Here is a 21013-nt window from a genome sequence, read left to right as displayed (position 1 = left end):
ATATTTAAAACAAAGCGTTTACCAGCATTTCAAGAGTGTTAAATAATAGCTGTTCAATTGAGCACACAATGGTACATATTCTGTTTTTTGTTTTCATTCTAATAAATTATTTAAGAAATATAGTGGTATGTTTTAAAATTAGGAAAATTAAAACTGCCACTGAATTTAAAAGAGAAGTCTTAGTTATTTGTTCCTTCTTTTAAGAAATTGACTGTTAACTTTGCAATCTTTTTAAAATATTTCAGTTGAACTAGCATAAGCGATGCAGGCAAAATATACCATTGTTGAAGCCTTATTAATTTTAATCTCATTTAGTCTTTCCCATGAACTCATTGGTATTTTCATTCATCTTGTGATACTTGGGTTTTATCAGAGTAAGAAATATTAATGTTTACAAAACAAAATAGTTTCTAAGGGGTTATTACATTGAGACTTTTAATATCAATCTTAATTTTTACCCACTACCTTATCACCAGTTGGCATAATATTAGACTTATTCCAAATTTAATGTGTATCCAGAATATTTACCACATTCCTATACTATTTCTACAAATTGGGAAGATATTTTATAATCATTAAAAAGACAGAGAACATCATCTTCATATAACAGTAACTTTTATTGACTTTCTGCTCCATGCATGTGCTGAGTATCGTTTTATTTAATTCCAAATTTAAGATCCCCCCCCCAATAAAGGAAGGTGAGGCAGAAAAAGAGATTAAAATCACAAAAAATTATTTTTACTGCCCAGTTTACCTACCTTGATATCTGAGGTTCCTCAAACTGAATTGTGGAGATTTATTTATCCAGCAAATGTGCACACACAGCTCACTTGCATATGTATTTGTTGATATGTATGTTTTTTCCTGTGCTGAGGACAGATCTGTGTAGCTCCATATAAGTTGGAGTGCAATCAAAGAAAAAGATACTTCAGTTATTTTTCTGTTTGCAAAAATGTAAATATCATTGTAGGCCATTGAGTTGGGTTGTCACTCTTACTAAATGCAAGTTCACTGAATTCAGTGGTGCTTGCTCCGAGGTAAGTAAGCTTAAGACTTTAGTTCTGTTCAGTTAGTGTACTACCTTCATTTTTCTCTTGTTCCCTTTCAAGTATTGGGAAAATGCTATGCAATTCTCTTATCAGTAGAGTTTTTCCAGCAATTGAAAATCTTGATTTTCATTTCCAAAGTGACCATAGAGAAGACTTTTCCATAGTCGACAATTAACCTTTACATGTAGATGGTGGCAATGAAGGATATTGGCAGAAAGGAGGCCCAAAAGCCAAAATGGCAGTAGTGACTGCAGCCTTGTACGTGCATGAAATGTCAATGCACATATAAAGGGCAAGATCTCATGGTGGTATCTACCATTTTGGCACCTGCCATCTTGGCTTTTACTGTCTCCCCCCTACAGAATGCTATCAGTGTCCCTGGATCTTCTGGAACAATGTTTAAGCTCTGAATGGCCACCAGAAAAGGAGTGAATGATACTTAGAGACTCACCCTAACATAATGAAAACACATGTATTCTAGGCATGTTATACTGGATGAATACAAAAAGCTGCATCTTGGGAAAGAAGCCTTTTTAAACCCATTTGTTTTCTAAGATTAATTTATAATGGAAAGGGTCTTGATTTATTAATTTGCTGCCAATTTCCTCACCGTGTTGTATTCTGTAATACAGTGCTTATGCTGCATATTGACTATATGAAATGTGGTATATGAAAGTTCTTTAATATTCTTATAGAACCATGAAAATTATAGATGTAGAAGATCCAGTAGGTCAGTATGTTTTGCTATTGTACAATTGCTCCCTATAGTACATTTACTTTGTCCAGCATTGCCTTTTCATCAGTTCCCTTGTGAGATTCTTTGCAGGCCAGTCTATCTTGTTGCAAGGACAATGTTCTTAATCTCCAGAATAATTTTTCCTTTCTTAATTTAATAACTTGGTTCTTAGCTTTATCATCTTGTATTACTCTTCCTGATGTTTATACTATTAAATATTTAGAGCCATCTTTGATGCTGTTGCATAATCAAGCTGTAAATGTTTAGCTCTCTGAAGTGTTAATCATTTAATCCATTTATCTGGTCCCCTAATTAGTTTGGTGGTTGTTCTTTGATATTTTGTGTAGCAGGCTACAACAGTGAGCATTTTACTGAAGGATTTTGAATTTTCAGCAGGCCTTTCTGAGTGGTTTATTAGAGGTATTTCACTTAGTGCAGGGGAAGAAAGGTCAATATGAAGGTTCATGAAGAAGGAGGTATTTTCAGACACTTGATGGATCATCTTAGGATTTTTCTCATGATGTACAGTACCTGTATAGCCTACCTGTATACTTTTATCTCATAAGATACTTACCCATTTGAATGTTATACAGCATTATATCAGGTATATAGGCCTTGTGCTTGCATTCTCAAATGTGCAAACAAATATAAGGTCAATTTCCTTTTGCCAGAAGGGAGGCAAGAAAAAGTGGAGTTCATGAAGAAATTCATAAATATGAAGCCTATTTTCAAGGGGCAATAAAGTTTAAATAAAGTTTAAGAAATTCTGGAAATGGACTAAATGAAATGCTGGTTTTTCTTTTCTGCTGCTGTTGTTTTATAGAGATAACATTTCATAGAGCTTCATTGTTTTAATATACATTTTTTTAAAAAATGAAGTTAAAATATTGCGGCCTTGTCCCTGTATTAGTTTTTCATTTTATTCTTGATTGGTTTCTCAGATGTTCCAATGCCCTCTTCAAAACTTATTTCATGTTAAATACATTTTTAAGATTTCCCATCCTTGTTAGTTGTATATATTTTCTTCACTCAGTAGTGCCCAGTTTCTACTCATGTGTAGTACCACTTGCTTCTTCACATTTATCTAACCTTGTTTCTTGACATTCACCTGAGCAGCTATGTATGTAATATTAAGATAAAATTGGGAAATCCTTCACATTCTTCCCACTTTATATATAAAGCAGAAACAAAATGCCAACAAGATATGTCCCAGCATAGTCTAAAAATAAAATAGAGGAATACAATTTCATTTGAACATCTTAGCTTAAAAGCACATTTGATCCTGAAGAAGCAAAACCTTTAAGTACTGTGGGTTTGAATTGTGTTTCTCATGATGAGTAACTCCTTTTTTTTTAATTAAACCTCATACAGTATAACTTCATGCTTGGTACTCCCAGTCCCTAACTTACAATACATTACCTATAACCATGGTATCCTTTTGGTTTGGCTATGAGAGTTGGGGGTGGGGGCAGAGTTTTGTGCTGGTTCACCTCCTTCCGCTGAGGCTGGTCCCAATCGGTGCTGATAGGGAGCGAGAGGTCCAGCGCACAGCCCCTGCTTTGTGGAGTACCACAGGGCTCAGGGCTCTTTCTGATCCTGTTTAATATCTACATGAAGCCACTAGGTGAGATCATCCATCACCATGGGATGAGGTATCCTCAGTATGCAAATGATACTCAATTAAAAATCTCTGTCCTGGGTGAAGTGATGCTGTGGAAGTTCTTCCACGGTGCTTGGAGGCTGTGGGGGTCTGGATGGGGAGCAACAGGCTTCAACTGAACCCTGGTAAGATGGAGTAGCTGTGAGTTTGGGGCTCTTCTGTCTATGGTCCTGGATTGGGTTACACTGCCTCAGACAGACCTGGTGCGTAATCTGGGGGTCCTCCTGGAGATGACTCCTTGAGGAGCAGGTGGCAGTTGTGGCTCAGAGAACCTTTGCTCAATTCCATTGTGTGTGCCATTTGCTCCCGTTCCTGGATTAGAAAGTCCTTTCTCAGTTAGTCATCCCCTGGTCATCTTCCATACAGACTATTGCACACGCTTTACATGGGGCTACTCTTGAAAAGTATCTGGAAGCTGCAGCTGGTGCAGAATGTAAGGATGCAGGCTGTTATGGGGCTTCTAGGGCTGCACACATAACACCACTACTGCGTGAGCTGCATTGGGTGCCCAGTTTGCTTTTGGGTCCAATTCAAGGTATTAGTTATGACCTTTAAAGCCCTTCATGGCATGGGCCGAGGTTATCTGAGAAACCATCTCATCCTGATTACATTGGCCCATCCCACCCAGTCTGGCAGGAAGGGCATGTTATGGACCCTGTTGGCTAAAGAATTTCGACTGGCGCGGTCTAGGAGGAGAGTGTTTTTTGCTGTCACCCTCGTCCTGTGGAACATCTTGCCGGTGAGGTGAGATTGGCCCCCACTCTTCTGGCCTTCCAGAAGAGTGTTAAGAGCTGGCTCTGTCACTAGCATGGGGTTAATGGGGGCTCACAGCACTGGGGGTGGTTGGTGGCTTGAGGACACTGTCTTCATCTTTTAACTTTGTATATTTTTGTAAACACTTTTATTGTTTTTTTATTGTTTTTTTACTTGTAAGCCACCTAGAGTCACTTATACAGTGAAATGGGTGGCGTATAAATTTGATAGATAAAGAAATAAATAAATGTCTATTCAGAACTACATTACACTGATTTCATTGGGACTTACAGTATATCTAGGATTGCAAATTTTAGCTTTCATTAGCAGATGACTTTATAGCCCAAAGTGACAATGTTTGGTTTAGCAGAACATTCAGTCCAGGAATACTGTGCTGCATGTACTCACCATCATTATTGTTAGGGTCCATAGAGAATCCTTAGAGTGGGGTGGTGCTAATTTGTTTGTCCTTTATGTGTTTTGTGACAGTAAGTCATATAAGGGAGAAAATGAATGCCTTAAACCTCGGTATGGTTTATGTAGTCATGTGCCTCTTAAATTAATTAATTCTCCTCTCTCCTGTTAGTGAAAGAAATTGGTCTTCCCCATGCCAATAGTGTCATGACCTCTGCTGCATGTGGAAGGTACATATAGCACCTATCACACCTATGCCTATCCATCCTAGCACGTGTGTAGATGGGGAAGGCAAGTCTTTCCTTTTGGAGTCCATAATAACTTTGTAGAGCAATTTATTTGCGGTATCATATTTATTTATTTAATGGGTTTCTATAGATATAGTCCATCTTAAAGTGGTTCACGGTAAAATGATTAAAATACAATAATGAAATCTATATATAAAAAAACCATTAAAAAGAAGGGAGATCATGAACAACAAAACCAAAATGGGATTATTCATCCCTCTGGCAAGGCTTGAAAGAAGAGGGACTCCTTTAACAGCCCTCTGAATGATGTGATGGTGACCACCTCCCAGACTGCAGAAGGGAGAGCATTCTTGAGTTTAGGCATCACTCCAGATAAGGTTTGTTTGTGAGTAAATATAGGACGAGGCTCTGTGGTTCTTGGCATAAGCCTCAGGGTCTCCTTGGATGACCTCTGTGGTCATCCAGGTCTGTAAAACAGGGCAGTCATTGTGTTAAGTATGCAGGTCTTAGGTTTTTAGGGTATTTCTTTATTCAGCACCGATGCAGTTGTTTCAGCAGAAGTGTAACACACTTATTGGCAAATGTTCCACTCAGCAACAAAAAAACAGCCACTTACCTTTCTCAAACTCTTTCATGCTTTCTCTATTAGTCCTTAAGAATCTAGGACTTCCCCCACCCCACCCCCAGCAATGGACGAATAATGCTACCTGGAGAAAGTATGAAAGAGTCTGAGAAAGAGAAGATGTCGCTTTGTTTTCTTGCTCTTTTCCTTGTCGTACTATCTTAGTTTCACTTAACCTTTGGGCTGCTTCCTCAGCCATAAAGCCAGTCTGCATTGAGTTGTACCTCCAAAGGGCTTTTCCCAAGGTTTTCTTCATTATTGTTTGTAAAGTGCTTTGGGGAGCGTGCTGAAAGACATGCAAGGAATCATTATGGTTAATAATCCATTATTTAAAATATTTAGGGCCATTGAGAAAAATAATGGCACGTATGTAGTGAAGTGGTTAATGCGATTGCATCTCTTACAGGTTTCACCAGATATACTCACTGCACAATGGATAATTGTTAGCTCTTGTTGTGCAGATGCTGCTGCAGATGGAGCCCTGTACCTGCATGCATAGCAAATGAATTAGACTGGCAATCCCCTTTATAAAGCATAAATATGTAATTTGTTCAGCTGTTGTAATTAAATATGTATGTGTGAAACAGCCACCATTCAGGTCATTAATGATGCGCTATGCCAAATTAGAGCTTACAGACAGTAATGTACATTGTTGTGCAGTGGGGGAATTGCAAATAACACAGCTAAGCCTTTTCCTAGTAAAATGATGGATTCAGTGGCATTAAAGGGAATATTTATATTTCTGGCATTTTGATTACTTCAGACTATACTGACATTAATATACAATGAAAGAAAGCACAATTGGATGCTGTTAGTTTTATTTGATTATTGTTTGAACATTTTAAAATGCCCTTTAGGTGCACATGTTGTAGGATTTTATGGAGTATAGCATTTTGTATCCGTTTGGTACATATGCTGATTCAGTAATTAACACAACATAAAAGCCCCAATCCGTACAGTCCTTGTGGGCGCAGGGGCTGATATGCACACAAGGCATTCCTGCACATAGAAAGACTTGCCCAAGCACAGCAATGTGAAACACAATTCTAGATGTGCATTATACTTTTGCATCATTTTATACTTGGGGAAATTACTGCTGTTTAAGAACTCTGTGTGTACATTGGTGCCTGTTTCAGACTCTTGATTGATAGGCTAGTGGAATTAGTTCACTAATTACCATTGCTAAACAACTTTCCATTTCCCCACTAATCTACAGGATTTGTTAATTATTTATCATTAATGTATTTATGGCAGTTCAAAATTTTTTCCAAGGTAGGTCACCTGCTATACCTTCTGAAAGAAACAGAAAGATTCCAGTGATCCATTGGATTTCAGCAGATGGCCAAGACCAGAATGTGATTTTTCAAATCCCCCAGTTTTAGAGAAAGCTTTTTATTTTTTCATCTCCTATAGGGCTGGAATACTCAGGTTTAGTTTTGGGAACTATATTTTGATCATGGCATGGAAGAATTAAATGTTATTTTCAAGATCTGATCAGAGCTTTTGTCAGAGTAAAGCGACAATATTAAGGGACAAAATTAAGAAAATTCTGAAATTCTGGAACTAATATTGAATAGGCCATTTTTCATGGAAGGAGACTTTGGAGTACACATCTTTAGGATTCCAATGCATAGGATATTGCTGATTAAAAAAAAGAAAAGGGCTGAGATTCTCCTTTCATTCAAATGACCTAGGACTTAAAATTAGGATGCGTACATAACTTGCTTATTATATCATCTGCATTTGAGCATTATTATTGTCTAATAATGTTTAAAATACAGATCAAATACACTATTAAAAGGCAGATTTTCATATTTATGTAACTAGGTTACTTTCTCACTGTGTATACTTGGTCTGCATTATGGTTTTACATATGTTTTGTTTTGATGACTACTAGTGAGTATACAAGAACTAATCATCTTGACCTTTCTGACAAACAGAGCAACAGAAGGAAGGATCTTCCAGAATTAATTGTGTTGTGTTCTCAGTGGAACAGAACATTTCTTTATGATTCTGTTACGTGTTTCAGTCTGACCTCCTCTTGATACTGTTAGTGCTGGGATACCTAGGTTTAAGATAAAGTGACATAAGTGACATCACAGATGATTTGTGATTTGGAGAAAGATGGGACCAGCCAAGTGTAGCCGTTCAGAGCCATTTCATGAAATCGCAGTAGAAAATGAGATTAAGTACCAGGGCATTTTTTTGCATTTGTACTACTGAATTTGAATGTACAGCTATGCAAATTAAGACTTAAGAAGTTGGCCTGGTAGTTTCTCCCCTGGGTGGTGCCACAGAGCTTGTCTCACTCTCTTGTGATTTTTTACATCTATATGAAGCTGCTGGGGAGGGTCATCAATCAGTTCAGGATGAGGTATCAGTATCCTGAATACGCAGTTAAACATCTCCATCTCAGGTCAAGCTGTGGATGCAGCTAGGTCTCAGCCTGGAATCTAGAGTCTGTGGGACTTAATGAATGAAAGAAGCTAAAATTAAACCTTTGCAGATAGAGGTCTTGTTTGTACAAAAACTACCTGGCTGTCTGTCGACTCTTGTTTTGATTCTGGACTGAGTGGCACCACTCCTGAAAGAGTAGGTCTGCAACTTCAGACTTGTATTGGACTCAACAGCTGCTGCTGGATTTGCAGAAGACGACTATAACCAGGAGATCCATTGCCCAGATTAGTCTAGTGTATCAGTTGCAATCCAACTTGAAGTAGGAGGTCTTAGACTTCTGCAGTGCATGTTACATTAGGCTGCTCATGAAGACTACTAGTAAACTGCCATTCATACAGAATGGGTCAACCCATCTGCTGCTGGATGAGAAGCATTACAGCTGTGTTATGCCAGTTGTGAGTGTTTCAGTGACTTCCAGTAGGTTTCCAAAATGCTGGTTTTAACCTATAAAGTCTTTAACCTATAACGTCTTTCAAGGTTTCCAGTTTTTTTCAGGACTGTGTTCTTCAAATAAAAGCATCCTGTTCTGAATGCTTATTACAGGAGGGGACACTTAAGTTTCCTCTCCATTCAAAATATTGATGAAGAAGCCTGGAGGCACTGTTTCTCACTTGCAGCCCTTTCTCTTTGGAACAGCCTTCCCCCAGATGTTTGGTTGACCTTGACATTGTTTAGGAAGGCTTTAGAAATGGTACAGTTCCACAGAGTATTTAAGATGTAATTGCTACCACTACATGGTATGTCAGTGTACATTTTTGTTTAATTTGTTATTTTTAATTGAATTTAAGTTAATGTTTTGTTTTTACATATAAACCATTGGGAATGTTATTGAAAATACTGTGTTATATAAACACTATAAATAAACAGATAAATTATAATATAAAGCTAACAACATGATTTTATTAACCTGATGGTAAAAATTCTGCATTGGTCTAGTTTGATTCAAGTTAATTCATGTGAACATACTAGAGCATCAGTGTGACATTTATGTAAATTTTATTTAAATCATTTGATCATGAATTGAAGGGCTATATTTATTTTAAAATGTTCATTCTTTCTATTGTTACATGACAGAACTTTAGTTTTTAAAAGTAGGTTAAATTAGTTAAACGCATTTCAAACAGAAATGGGTTTGGGTAAATAGACTTTTTTTCCTCTATGGTAGACCACAATGAATGTTGATATATAGAAATATTTTTTTCCAGATTGAATGTTATAGAACTGAGAGTTTTTTAAAAAAAAATAGGAAAGTCTCCACAGTTAAATTCATTCAACTCTACTGTGATCTGCTGCTTTTATAGTGATTTATTTTCTTGTCTCTTAGAATTTACAAGAAAAGAAATTACAGTACCTTGAAAATATTAAAATAAACCTGTTTTGAGAGGATTGTGGTAATAGGAAATGTAAATTCTGTGAACAAATAGGGTTCAGTGGGATAAATTAAATCTCTTGGGTTTGCCTTTATTCATCTTGGAACTACCTTTCCTCCTCTGAAGTAACACACTTTATCATTCCAGTGCAATGATGTAATTTTTAAAACACAGCATACAGTATATCATGAACATAAGAGTGACCTTAATTTTGAACAAGGAAATTTAAATGGAGAAGGAGACAGAAAACCTCTCTACTGATGAACCAGCTCTGAATCAATCATTTCTATAACTTCCATTATATTTCTTATAATTTTCCAATTATCTACTTATCTAAATTAAAATTCTGCCTCCTCCTTCTCTTTTCTCTGACTTATAGCTAATTTTCCTACTTCCTGCTGCTATTATTTCTCTTGCAACCAGCTTTTCCTTCACTATGTGACTGTTGCCTCTAATGCTATTTCTAGCCAAGAAAATGCATTGGGAGTTTTTATTTATTTATCTACCGTATTTGATTATTGATCTATTTATAGATTCATATACAGCCTTCCAGCTCTAAGAGCTCCCAAAGCAGTTTATAACTGAAATTAAAACTATTTAACTCAACATCTGAAAATACATTTAGAAACTAAAAGTCAAACACAGCAATAGCAACAATGGGGCAATCCATATGAAATACTGACCAGTGAAACAGCGGCAACAATCTAACTTCTACATTAAGATAAAATGTTGATTATCTATATGAGAGGATAATTGTTTGCATAGAATCTCCAATCAAAGAAACGTTGTTTTATAACAAAAATGTGGGTAACGTAGTAAAATGCAGTGGGAAAACCTAGGACTCACCTTTAATTGCCTGAAATATTTAGCACCTGAGAGCAGTGTATATCTCTTTACAGATCCAGAAATGTACATCTATATGCAGAAAGTATTTCAGTTAGCCATGTGTCTAATTATTTGGGCATGCAGCACTGACTAATTGAATGGAAACAGTTTGAGGAAAAGAGGCAAATGGAGCTGGTGTCTCAGCAGAGCAGATAGTTTCCTGGACATGATGTTAGCCCTTCAGGGTAATCCAGATAAGAAGCAGAACCAGGAGTACTGGCTGTATCCCTATTGTAAGGTTACATTAACAGAATCTTGCAAGTCTGAAAGTAATTCTCCCCACCTTTCCTTTTACTCCCTGGAAAACTAGGGAGGGTCCGTTCTGAAATGCTTCAGTTTTTTTCACTCATCTGGGTGTACCGGCTGACTGTAACTGGATATGTTTTTTCCCCCCCTCTGATTTGTAGCTAAGATTTGTATTGAATTGGAGACTTTTCCAGAGAGTTACCAAAAATATTCCCTCAAATTGAGGTACGTAGCCTTGAGGGCTTCTTCCTAGTGAGCCTGCACATAATTCAACATTGTGCCATGAGGGAACTGTCATTTCTTCCTCAATATCAGCAGGGATGAGAAACGTCTAATTTTTTTTTTTTCCCAAAGAGGGGCTTAGATTTAGAAACGCAAAGGTCAAACAAGTCATTGTGTGGAAATGTACTGGGTCTTGTTATCCTCATTAATGCTCTTCCTCTTCTCTTAAGCTGATGATGTTCGTTTGCAGAAGAATGATTTCTAACTCTGAGTGTACCTTTTTATATAAACAGAGGATTAAGCTCAAAATCCATACTGAAAGTAAAAATATGGGACAGCTGTTTTCATGTGACTCATCCTACCTTCTCAAACTGACAAGACGTGTAAATGAATTGGTCCTAGCTATAAACATATTAACCATGGAAAAGCTGTGTTAGATAAATCAGCCATTAATAAAAGGGGTGGGAACGCACCAGTGGCATCTAGCCAGGTACTTTATGATAAGCCTTTGCAGGCGTGGGCCAATCAGACTTGATAGTTTGCTGGCGCTGGCTTCTTCGGCCAATGCTGCAGTAAACACTTTCCCTTGGAAGTTGGTTTTCTGTTGTGTCTGGCAGCCACACTGGGTTGCTTGAACTTTAGCCAGAGGCAAATATTTATACATCAGAGCATGCAGTGTTCAACTGGTCAGGCCTGCAAGAAAGGGGGAGAGCAGTTGGGCTCTTTCACCAAAAAGGATATGTGTCCTTTTTTAATGGCATTCATGACGTGGTGAAACGGAGCCCCATTTGAGTCTATTTCAGTGTCAACTGTATATCTTGTAACATAAACTTCACAAATTTGTTTAAACATCAGGCTTAGATATATTTTTAAAAGAGGAGCATCCTGATGTGAGCTCTGTTCCTTTAATTCCTGTTGGAAAGTTTACAGTTAATATTTTCCCTGGAACGCTGTCAAGCTTTTGACAGAGCCTGAGTGTATGCTGAACTGTGAAACTGAGAAGCAGAGCAAGTTGTGAGAAATCTGTTTCTACTCAAATCTGTAAGGCTTATAAAAACTTCAGAGAGGCAGAAAGAGGGGGAGAAAAATCTGAGACTGGCTCTCATTTTGCTTCTCATGGAGCGCAGTAAGTCCGCCATTTTAAGAATTCAGCAAAGGGCGAAGCTTTCAGACTCCTTACATGGCGGCTGTATTTACTTCAGTGCCGGCCAATCATACAGTCTGTGCCAAATCACATGACATGCCACGAATGCACTTACAGTCATTTCCTTGTTTCTAAAAACTTTGTTACCTCGACAGATTACTTTACCTTGTTTTTGATGCCAAATGTTCTTTGCCGAACGTGTCTTGCAAGCTGGCGTTTGTCCACAAAGTTATTTTAGTAGGTTAAAAAAAAATCTTCAAGCACTTGAGCTGTGTGCATTCTTTATGGAAAATGGATTTCCCCTCCTGGCCTCAATCCAAAAGCACAGAACACTCGCTGGGCGAGAAGAGAGCTTCTCTGCAGAGGAACTGGTGGACTGACACACTCTAAATTTTTGGCACTTGACCAGACGAGTGAGATAGATGCCAGAATTCAACAAAATAACACATTATTGTGTAATAGGAACAGGACTCAAAATGAGCAAAGGCTCACAAGAACAGAACACCAGTGCTTCTTTCTTTTTTTATAACAGAAGCTCAAAATGGCACTTTAAAAATGTTATTTCAGAAGAATAAGGGAGGAAATAGTACTGTAATGTATTGAATGAATACAATCATACAGTTTCAAACATAAAACAGGAGGGCTGGAGAGAGGGAGGGAGGGAGAAAGAATGGATTAAAATTACTTTTGTGAGGATTTTTTCCTCCCAAACTTGCACTGTATTATTCACGTTAACCCAATGCTTTCCAATCCAGAGTTCTAAATTGTATGGAACATTTAAAACAACACAACTGTTTTTATTTCAAGAGCCCACAAACCCAAAATTTTAACTTTAGTGCTAAAAATAAGTTTTAAATTCTTAAAATCAAAGTTGTCAGTGAAAAAAGTTAAGAACTGAATGCTAAAGCATGCATGTTGTTATATTCTTGACAAAGCAGCTAAAATCAATCTGTCCTTAAGTTAGATCTGCTAGATAGGGAAACAGTCAACAATACATTTTATGAACCACCAGCAGAATCTGGTATTGCTGTATGTCACTGAAGTCAATCTGTTACTGTTGTACTGACATAACTGACATTAGTGCTACTGGTCAGGAATGAATGGCCATTTTGCCCAGAAATCATCACTGCCTCCAGGACAGCATAATGTTATTGAATCAATGGGTAAACCCAGACATATTTCCCCTTTATCCTCATAACTAGAATGGAGGATAGGTCTGATGTGCATCCACACAATTCAGCAGCAGTGTATAGACCTAGCTAGTGGTCATAAATCTCATACATCAGGGGGCAAGATTTCAGTACTCTTCTACAGAGCTTGGCATTCATAAATGGGAACTTCAGTGATTGAGAACATCTGGTGAAGTATTTGGCTCACATAGCCAAGGCCTAGGGAGGGCATAATTTTAATACTTGATTTCTCAGAACCCTTAGAGATACTCTGCCTCAGGACTCCAGATAAAAGGACAGAGCTGGAATTTCAACTTCAATCCTGCAACTGGGGCTGCATTGATAAAGTTTCCCACAGAGGTAAGCCAGTGACTGGGGGAATATCGAGAAAGGAAAGATTGCCTCAGGGTAATAATGAGAAAAGACAATAGTAGCTAAACAAGTTTTACAAATGGGACGTAGAGCAAGTGCCTTCTGCAGAAAGAAGGGTCCTAATGGCCCCAAAGCCCCAAATGTAAAGTAAATGTAAGTAAAAGTAAGGGCAGTGGGATTTACAGGCATGTGTATGGGTGAGCATCAGACATTCCAGACTTTTACAACTGCTAGTTACTTATGAACTTATTTTCTTTGCAGAATCAGAAATCTGACACATTGAGCAGGAAAAAAAATTAGTCATTGCCATCAGAAATCCACAACAGCTCTCAACGTAAGATAGGTGAGTACTGCCTTAATCACTACGTTATCTGTTACCTGTAGAAGAGCCATCAAATGTGGACATTGAAAGGACAGGGCAAAAGGGGGAATGACACTGAGTAATGAGAAATGGAAGAGTAACGGCTTCTCTGAACCTCTTGTCCACCTACCTTGCATCTAAACACAAGATCTACTACGACCATTGCTACTTCATATGTATCCTTTCTCTGCAGGTAACCTGACAAGCAGCAAATGAAGAGACAAGGATGTTCACTACCTCTAGTGTAATGCACAGGATAAGGAAGCTCTAGATAAACCTGAAGCAGAAAACCGCAGTGGAATAATTCTCCTTTGAGACTGCCTCCCTCTTTGTCCTTTCAGAAGTCCTGTGCTTGAATAACAGATTATTATACAAGATGGGCAACTTACTGAACATGGAATGATAAGAAGTGCTGCAGCTGTTGTTTTTCTGCCTATCACACAGGTGGTTTTAGAGCTACGGCTCCTTTCTTGTGTAAGGCTGTCAGGATTTTCCAACTTAACCAATGCTGTTCAATAAAAACAATATTTTACTTTTATCATCATGAGAGTTAGCTGTTGCCTTCCTTCCAGTTATTCACTGCAGCTTTTGCGGGGGGAATAGGGCATATTGATCTGAATGGAGGTTGGGGTCCTCTAATATGTTCTAACAGGAGTAACTGCCACAGAAACACCAGAAAGAGAAGAAAGATATTTCAGGCCTCAAGACCTTAGTAGATCAATTCTATGTCTCTATTCACTGCTTGGGATAATAAGCCAAGTGTATATATGAGGTGGGGGAGGAATGGGTAAGACTGACAGCACTTAGCAGGCAATAATATTCCATGGTATAGGAAAACAGCAGCATGAAAAGATGTGGCATTGAGGGCTGAGCAAGAATTATTTTTTCCCCTCAATATTGTCATAACTACTTGTATGAACAGTGTGATATACTTTACCAGTATAAGAACAGAGGTAGTGATTGGGAGAAGGTCTTAGCCTTTTGAACTGTGACACCTCTAGGAACAGCTGTATAAATCTAAAAGGGCAGTTGAAGCCACATCTGAAAAAGTGTGGCCAAAGGCTAGGTATCTTCAGGTTATTGACAAGGGTAAGAACCATTTATATTTTGGCCTAAAACAGTGGATTTTGGTCTTACGCTATGTCAGGAATATACATTTGCATGCAAAAATTCAGGCATTCCTGGTCAAATTGTACGTATCAATGAATGCTGAAGTGAATAGAAGCTAACATAACCTACATAATGTAAAATTAAAGACAAAAACTTCAAATTTGAATATATATTTACTGTCTATATGCAATTACTTACAAATTGCAGATAAAAGTTTTGAAATGTCCTTCGCAGTCCTCAGACTTGAATGTTATTGGCAGTCTGTTAAGATCTCAACCCTACAGTGTTATCCAAGGACACTTATGGATGTTTCTGAACTAGAAAAGTTCTGCAAGGAGGAGTAGGGAAAAATTAAAAAAAAAAAAACCGAATAAAAAAGACCTTTAGCTGTTTACAGGAAATATTTGAAGCTGTTATTTCCTCCAAAGAAGGTGTTACGTTGTATTAATTGATTGGATGTCACACTTTTGCATCAGACATATTCTTGTTTCCTTATTTCGTTTCTCTAAATGATTTCACATATAGTATATATTTAGATTTGTAGAAAGGTTATGTGTTTAACTTTAAACCATGTGAAGATTATTTCAGCTTCTGTTCATGAAACATACAGTTTGGCCATGAGTGCCTAAATATTTGCATATACATTTGCACCCGCCACACCATATATGATGTACACTGTAATGCACTCTATATGGGGTTGCCCTTGAAACGCACTTGGAAGCTGCAACTGGTTCATAATGCAGTGATGTGGACAGTTTTTGGCATTCTTTGTTATGCCCATGTAACACCACTTCTCCATGAGTCATCACCTATGAAGTTCTCCATGGCATAGGGTGTAATGGTATGTGGGAATGACCTTGGGAGACGAGGAAGATCCGCAGCCAGGGCAATGGTTGGATAAGAGGCACTTTCATGTCAAACATCTCAGAAAGGAGCCTTCCTAGTTTCTGGGGCTGTAAAGATGACAGGGGAGAAATATACTTTCAGACTTGCAAGATTCTGTTAATGTAACCTTACAATAAAACAGAGTTAGTTCATCTGGGTGTGCTTCTTGTCTTGACTACTTCACAAGGCTGACATAGGGCTAGGCTAGTTGCAGGATCTCCTTTCTCCCATTGTTTCGGCTTGTCCCACATATAGTAGAGAAGGCATGCTCCAAGTCCCTTGTATTAAACAATGCCATCTTGTTGGACCCTGGAATCGTGACTTCTCAGTGCGGTGCCTACCCTGTGGAACAGCATCCACCTGGAGATTCAAATGGCCCCAACTTGGTTAGTCTTTTGCAAAAAATTGAAGAACTCGGTGTTTCCCCAGGCATTCGGGTCAGGTGGGTAGATGAGCACTGTTGTTATTGATGTAGGGTTACTGTTTATCTTTGGGCAGCAGGGCATGAGCTGTGTGAGGTGGGTGACTATATAAATCATATAAACAAACAAGCACATGTAAAACCCTGTATATGGGCCATGACATACGTCACATTTGTAACTGTTTGCCTTGAGAGCTTAAAGGAAGGTAGATTGCATATACTATTCTTAGAGATTAAAATTTTGCATGTAACTGTAAAGTGGCACAGTGAGTGTTTGATGCATTACAGTTATTGGGATTTGTCTGGGGATATTTGGAGATTCTCATTTGGAGCATTTGTGAGGAGGAAAAGATGTATGCAATGAATTTTTTATGTCTCAGTTTAGGTGGCAATTGTCTACAGAAGCTAGAGTTGTTCTTCCATCTGTTTTTCTGCTCTGTTATCATACTAGTTTAACATTAGTGATCCAGGACATAGGGTTGAAAATGTTTGAATGTTCAAACATTTTCAACTTAGGGTTGAAAATGTCTGAAAATCATCCAGACTTATGGTTGAAAAGTTTTATCTTTTTCAGTTGTATCCTTCCAGTAATTGATGAAACTTCAATACCAATTCCCAGTAGACAAGGGGAAAGAAATTGTCTTTTTGTGTTGATGAATACATGGTTTGAATACCTGTTCCCTTGTTTTGAGATTATGGGTATAGGGCAGAAATTCTGTTGCTATACTTTGTCCTTGTGTTGTTCTGAGTTTAGCCTCAGAATTGCATAGCCTCTGATAGTCATAAGAACCAGAACTGCCCTGCTAGATCAGGTGAAGGCCCATAATAGTCCAGCAGTTTGTGACTCAGAGTGGTCAACCAGACGTTCTTAGGTGCTCATGAGTTAGAAACATGTCACTGTCCCACTATTGCTTTTCTACAAAGAGTATTTGGAGAATCCCAAGTCAATTCTCCAGGACATTAATACCTCTGATGTGCTATCTTGACAGGAGCAGTATATGGCTGCCATCATAATGATTGATTCACCAAAAGTGATATTTACTCACACATAATGGAGAGAAGATACTTTTCACTTTTTTTGTTTGGACAAATAGTTACCTGTGAGTGACATATGTTGAATTAATTCTTTTCTTCTGGTTGATTACTGTTGGATTAAGCTTGGACCAATTAGAAGAACCAATAGCTCCATTTCTGGGGGACATGTTAGAGTGATCTGCCTGTAGAAACCAATCTAACTGAATAGTTTCCTGGCTGCTCATAGATGGTGATACGTTCAGCTCCTTGTCAGTATCGGTATCTGGGATATAATGATCTCCTTCACTGTCCGTACAATCACTCCTCACAACTTCTTTTGAATATTAGAAGTAATGTAATGAAATGGAAGACAAGGCACTGATGGCAGAAGGCTTGCTATGAGTTTTATCAAACTTAGTTTTTGTAACATTTTTTGTATCTACAGTATTATGTATTGGAGAGAATGGCATATTATATTTCTTGCCACTGCTGCATCTGCTCCTTGCAAGCCCAAGGAGGTTTGTTGTTTAGCAAGGAGCTTGATAGAGCCAATGGTAGAAAAAAATTGGCACATTCACAGACTTTTTCTGACACGTAGTCAAGCTTATTGGTCGCAGATCTGAAGGATGGTATAGCTCCTGCTTATCACAGTTGGAAGCTTTTCAGGTTGAGCCCTCTTCATAGATTAGTGGTAGATAGGGGTAGCTGAGATAGCTGCTGTTCACATGTTGAGAAATAACTCTAAATCAGGCAGCCTATTTTATAAATGAATCTGCCCACGTAGTATACAGCCATCAGACTCCACTATCAAGACAATTAATGCTGCTGAAATAAGTAGGGTTTTGCACAATTTATCTGGGTATCAAAATAGAAAGACATTTGGTTTATATGCAAAGTCACTTGATATCTAGTCAAGTGAAATTAAGATAAAGTCACTTGAAATCAATGAAAGTCTGTTTTGTACTTTGTTCTTAAATACAGTAATCCAATCCTTTTAATAGAACATAAAGCTATGAGATTTTTCCTGAAATCTCAGTAGAAATTAGTTTAACAGAAATTTACAGTGTCAGCCAAGAATATCCTTCACTCTTTGGAGAAAACTTTAAAAATATTGTATTAAAGAACTCCAGTAATGTCTTAGAATGTAGGTATGTATAATAAAATAAAATATGAAGTTGGTTGTTTTCACGTATGCAGATCCTTGTTATATTATAATAGAGTGCTGTTATATCCTTCTCCTTCAATTTAAATGGAATAGTGAAAGTTTGCAAGCTGTCATAGTACAACTATGATAACTGCAGCTTAATTTTAATACCGTTTCTCATTTTCCCCTAGTTACTCGTTCTGTATTATTCTGGAACCATAATCCTTTGGGGACATTTTAGATTACATCCTTTTTTCTTAATCTTAATGATTCTGCACATTTTCCCCTTTAGTTTTAATATTAGTGCTAGTTTTTTAGAGTTTTTAAACATAAAATATGGCAGAAAAATAAGGCAAAGTATTATAGCCTTGCTATATAACTCCAAGATATAAGTCTACTTATACCTCATAGATACCTAATAATACTTCCAGATCTAGAAAACTCTATTCCTTGTACAATATATTTTGAAAATCAGCTTAAATAGTTTTTTAAAAACCTGTCAAACCATATTTGTTTCATTGCTGAGTCTGGTATTGACCCCAACTCATAAAGACAGGGGTTTGGACTGGGACAAATATCTTAATAGATGTGCTCACGTAGAGAAACAATTACTTATTATTTCTCATAAAATGGTTAGATATGGGGTATCTTCTCCAATCACTTAACTTTGGGATTGGAACTTGATAGACAGTAGCATCCATTAGAAATCACTTTGACATCACACAAATGCTGTGATTATGTAGTTATGCCATGCTATCTGTTAGTTACAGATGTTGTATTATGATGTCATCACATACTTTTCATTTGTCCGCTTGTGTGCCTCCTTCACAGATTCCACTGTTAGTGGTATAAAAAAAAAAGGCACAGTTGCAGAGAATATGAGTGGTAAACTAAGTTGTGTTTTGTGACATTATGCAGAATCTTTACTGATCATGGGGTGTTCAACTGGACTTTGACTTGTGGACTGGAAATTTTTTCCATGGATCAAGTTTTCTTTGCAGAAATTTGTTTTACTTCCAGCAAATCTGGCAGTTTCAAAGTTGTGTAAGGCAATTTTTGAGGTGATTACTCTAAATAATTGAAAGTAAGTATTCTAAGACTCTCTTGACTAGTTCTAGTGCTAGAAGGGAGGAGAAAGAAGAGTCAACTTGAAAAGTAGCAGGAGAGTGAGACAAATAAGCATTGAGATGAATATGCTAACTGTAAACATACTCACTTTCATTAGAAATGTTCTCATTCTTTTTTTTTCTGGAAAATCCACATCTCTGGTAACAATACATTTTTAAAGTTGCTGCCTTAACTAAAGAGACCGTGATGTCTCCCCTTTAATTATGAAACAAATAGATACTGATCCAAAAATTGGGCTGCCTGTACGTGATTCTTTTTTTCTTTTTTCTCTTTTTACTTTTTAAATTGAAAATCTATTATTTTCTTTATCTTGGTTGAAAAGTAATTTCACAATGCGTGTGACAGATACTATGAAAGATAGTGGACAAAACGAATAGAATCTCACAAACCAGAAATACATACAAACCTATGCTTTAATAAAGAGGACTAGATTACATATCAGCATATATGGTTATAGAATTAAGAATATTTAGCCATCTTTGACCCTTATGAATTTCTGCAGGTACTGCTCTGTAATCCTTTGTTATTTCTATCCTTCTTATCAGTATATTTATTTTCTTTATTTTAAAAACTTACCAGATGCCCAACTGATCTGGCAGCATACAGTAAAAACAATAATGAAATACATTTATTTATGTATTTGTTTGTTTGTTTGTTTATTTATTTATTTATTTAGCAGCTTATTTAACACAAGTGACTCTTCCAACAGTGCACTCATTGCCACTGTAACTGATTTCATCCACCTTGCTTCTGGTTGTCCTCTTTTTCTCTTTCCTTCCACCTTTCCCAGTATTAGAGTCTTCTCTAGAGAGCTAGGTCTTTGCATAATGTATCCAAAATCGGATAATTTGAGCCTGGTCATTTGTGCCTCGAGTGAGAACTTTGGGCTGATTTTGTTTGATGATCCATTGGTTTGTTTTCATGGCTGTCGACAGCATTCTCAGAAGTCTTCTCCAACACCAAAATTCCAACACATTGATACTCTTCCTATCCTGCTTCTTTGAAGTCCAACTTTTGCTTCCATAGAATGTTGTAGGGAATATCATAGCTTCCACTTTCTTTCTATGTATAGTCACATCACATCATTTTAAATATTTTTTTGAAGGTCTTCATGACTGCTGTACTAAGTGCTAGTCTGTGGAGTATTTCTTGATAGCTTGTTCCTTTAGTGTTGATGGTGGATCATAAAAGGCAGAAGCTATCCACCACTTTGATATCTTCATTGTCAATTCTAAGGCTGGTTGTTCTATCTGTTGTCATTAGTTTGGTTTTCTTTATATTAAATTTTAGTCCCGTTTTTTCACTTCGCTCTTTCCTTCTTCCCTGCTTCCCTTGTCCCCTTGCCCTTTCCTTCCTTTTTCACTCTTCACTTTCCTTAACTTTTATTATTAGAGTTTACAGCTTACTGGATGGCTTACAATATTAAAAACAAATCACCCAAACAAACAGAAAAAACCCACTCAAATGCCATAAGAAAAGCAACCATTGAAGACAACCAGACTTGTAGGACCCACCACCCATTTTAACTCAGGACCTTGGGTATGTCCACACCTTGGTAATTTTGAACACTGCCAGGGTGGGGACCCGACATATCTCAGAGTAA

General features: G+C 37.4%; 1 protein-coding gene and 1 long non-coding RNA gene across 12 annotated transcripts in view; both read left to right on the top strand.

Moving 5' to 3' along the window:
* The window catches only part of NFIA (nuclear factor I A), a 331321-nt gene that overhangs the window by 106747 nt on the left and 203561 nt on the right, over nucleotides 1-21013 (top strand). The gene's annotated exons all lie outside the window — the stretch shown is intronic.
* LOC112542529 (uncharacterized) lies at nucleotides 147-16589 on the top strand. The gene is made up of 3 exons (XR_003086254.2): nucleotides 147-13335; nucleotides 13609-13690; nucleotides 13902-16589. It is a non-coding gene; the product is annotated as an uncharacterized LOC112542529 (long non-coding RNA).

Source organism: Python bivittatus, unplaced genomic scaffold, assembly GCF_059951505.1.
Source record: "Python bivittatus isolate LINGU-HERP-01145 unplaced genomic scaffold, Pbiv_v1 ctg000700_np1212, whole genome shotgun sequence".
Taxonomy (NCBI): Eukaryota; Metazoa; Chordata; class Lepidosauria; order Squamata; family Pythonidae; genus Python; species Python bivittatus.
Note: the sequence above shows the minus strand (reverse complement) of the source record. Positions and strands in the feature narration are given on the sequence as shown.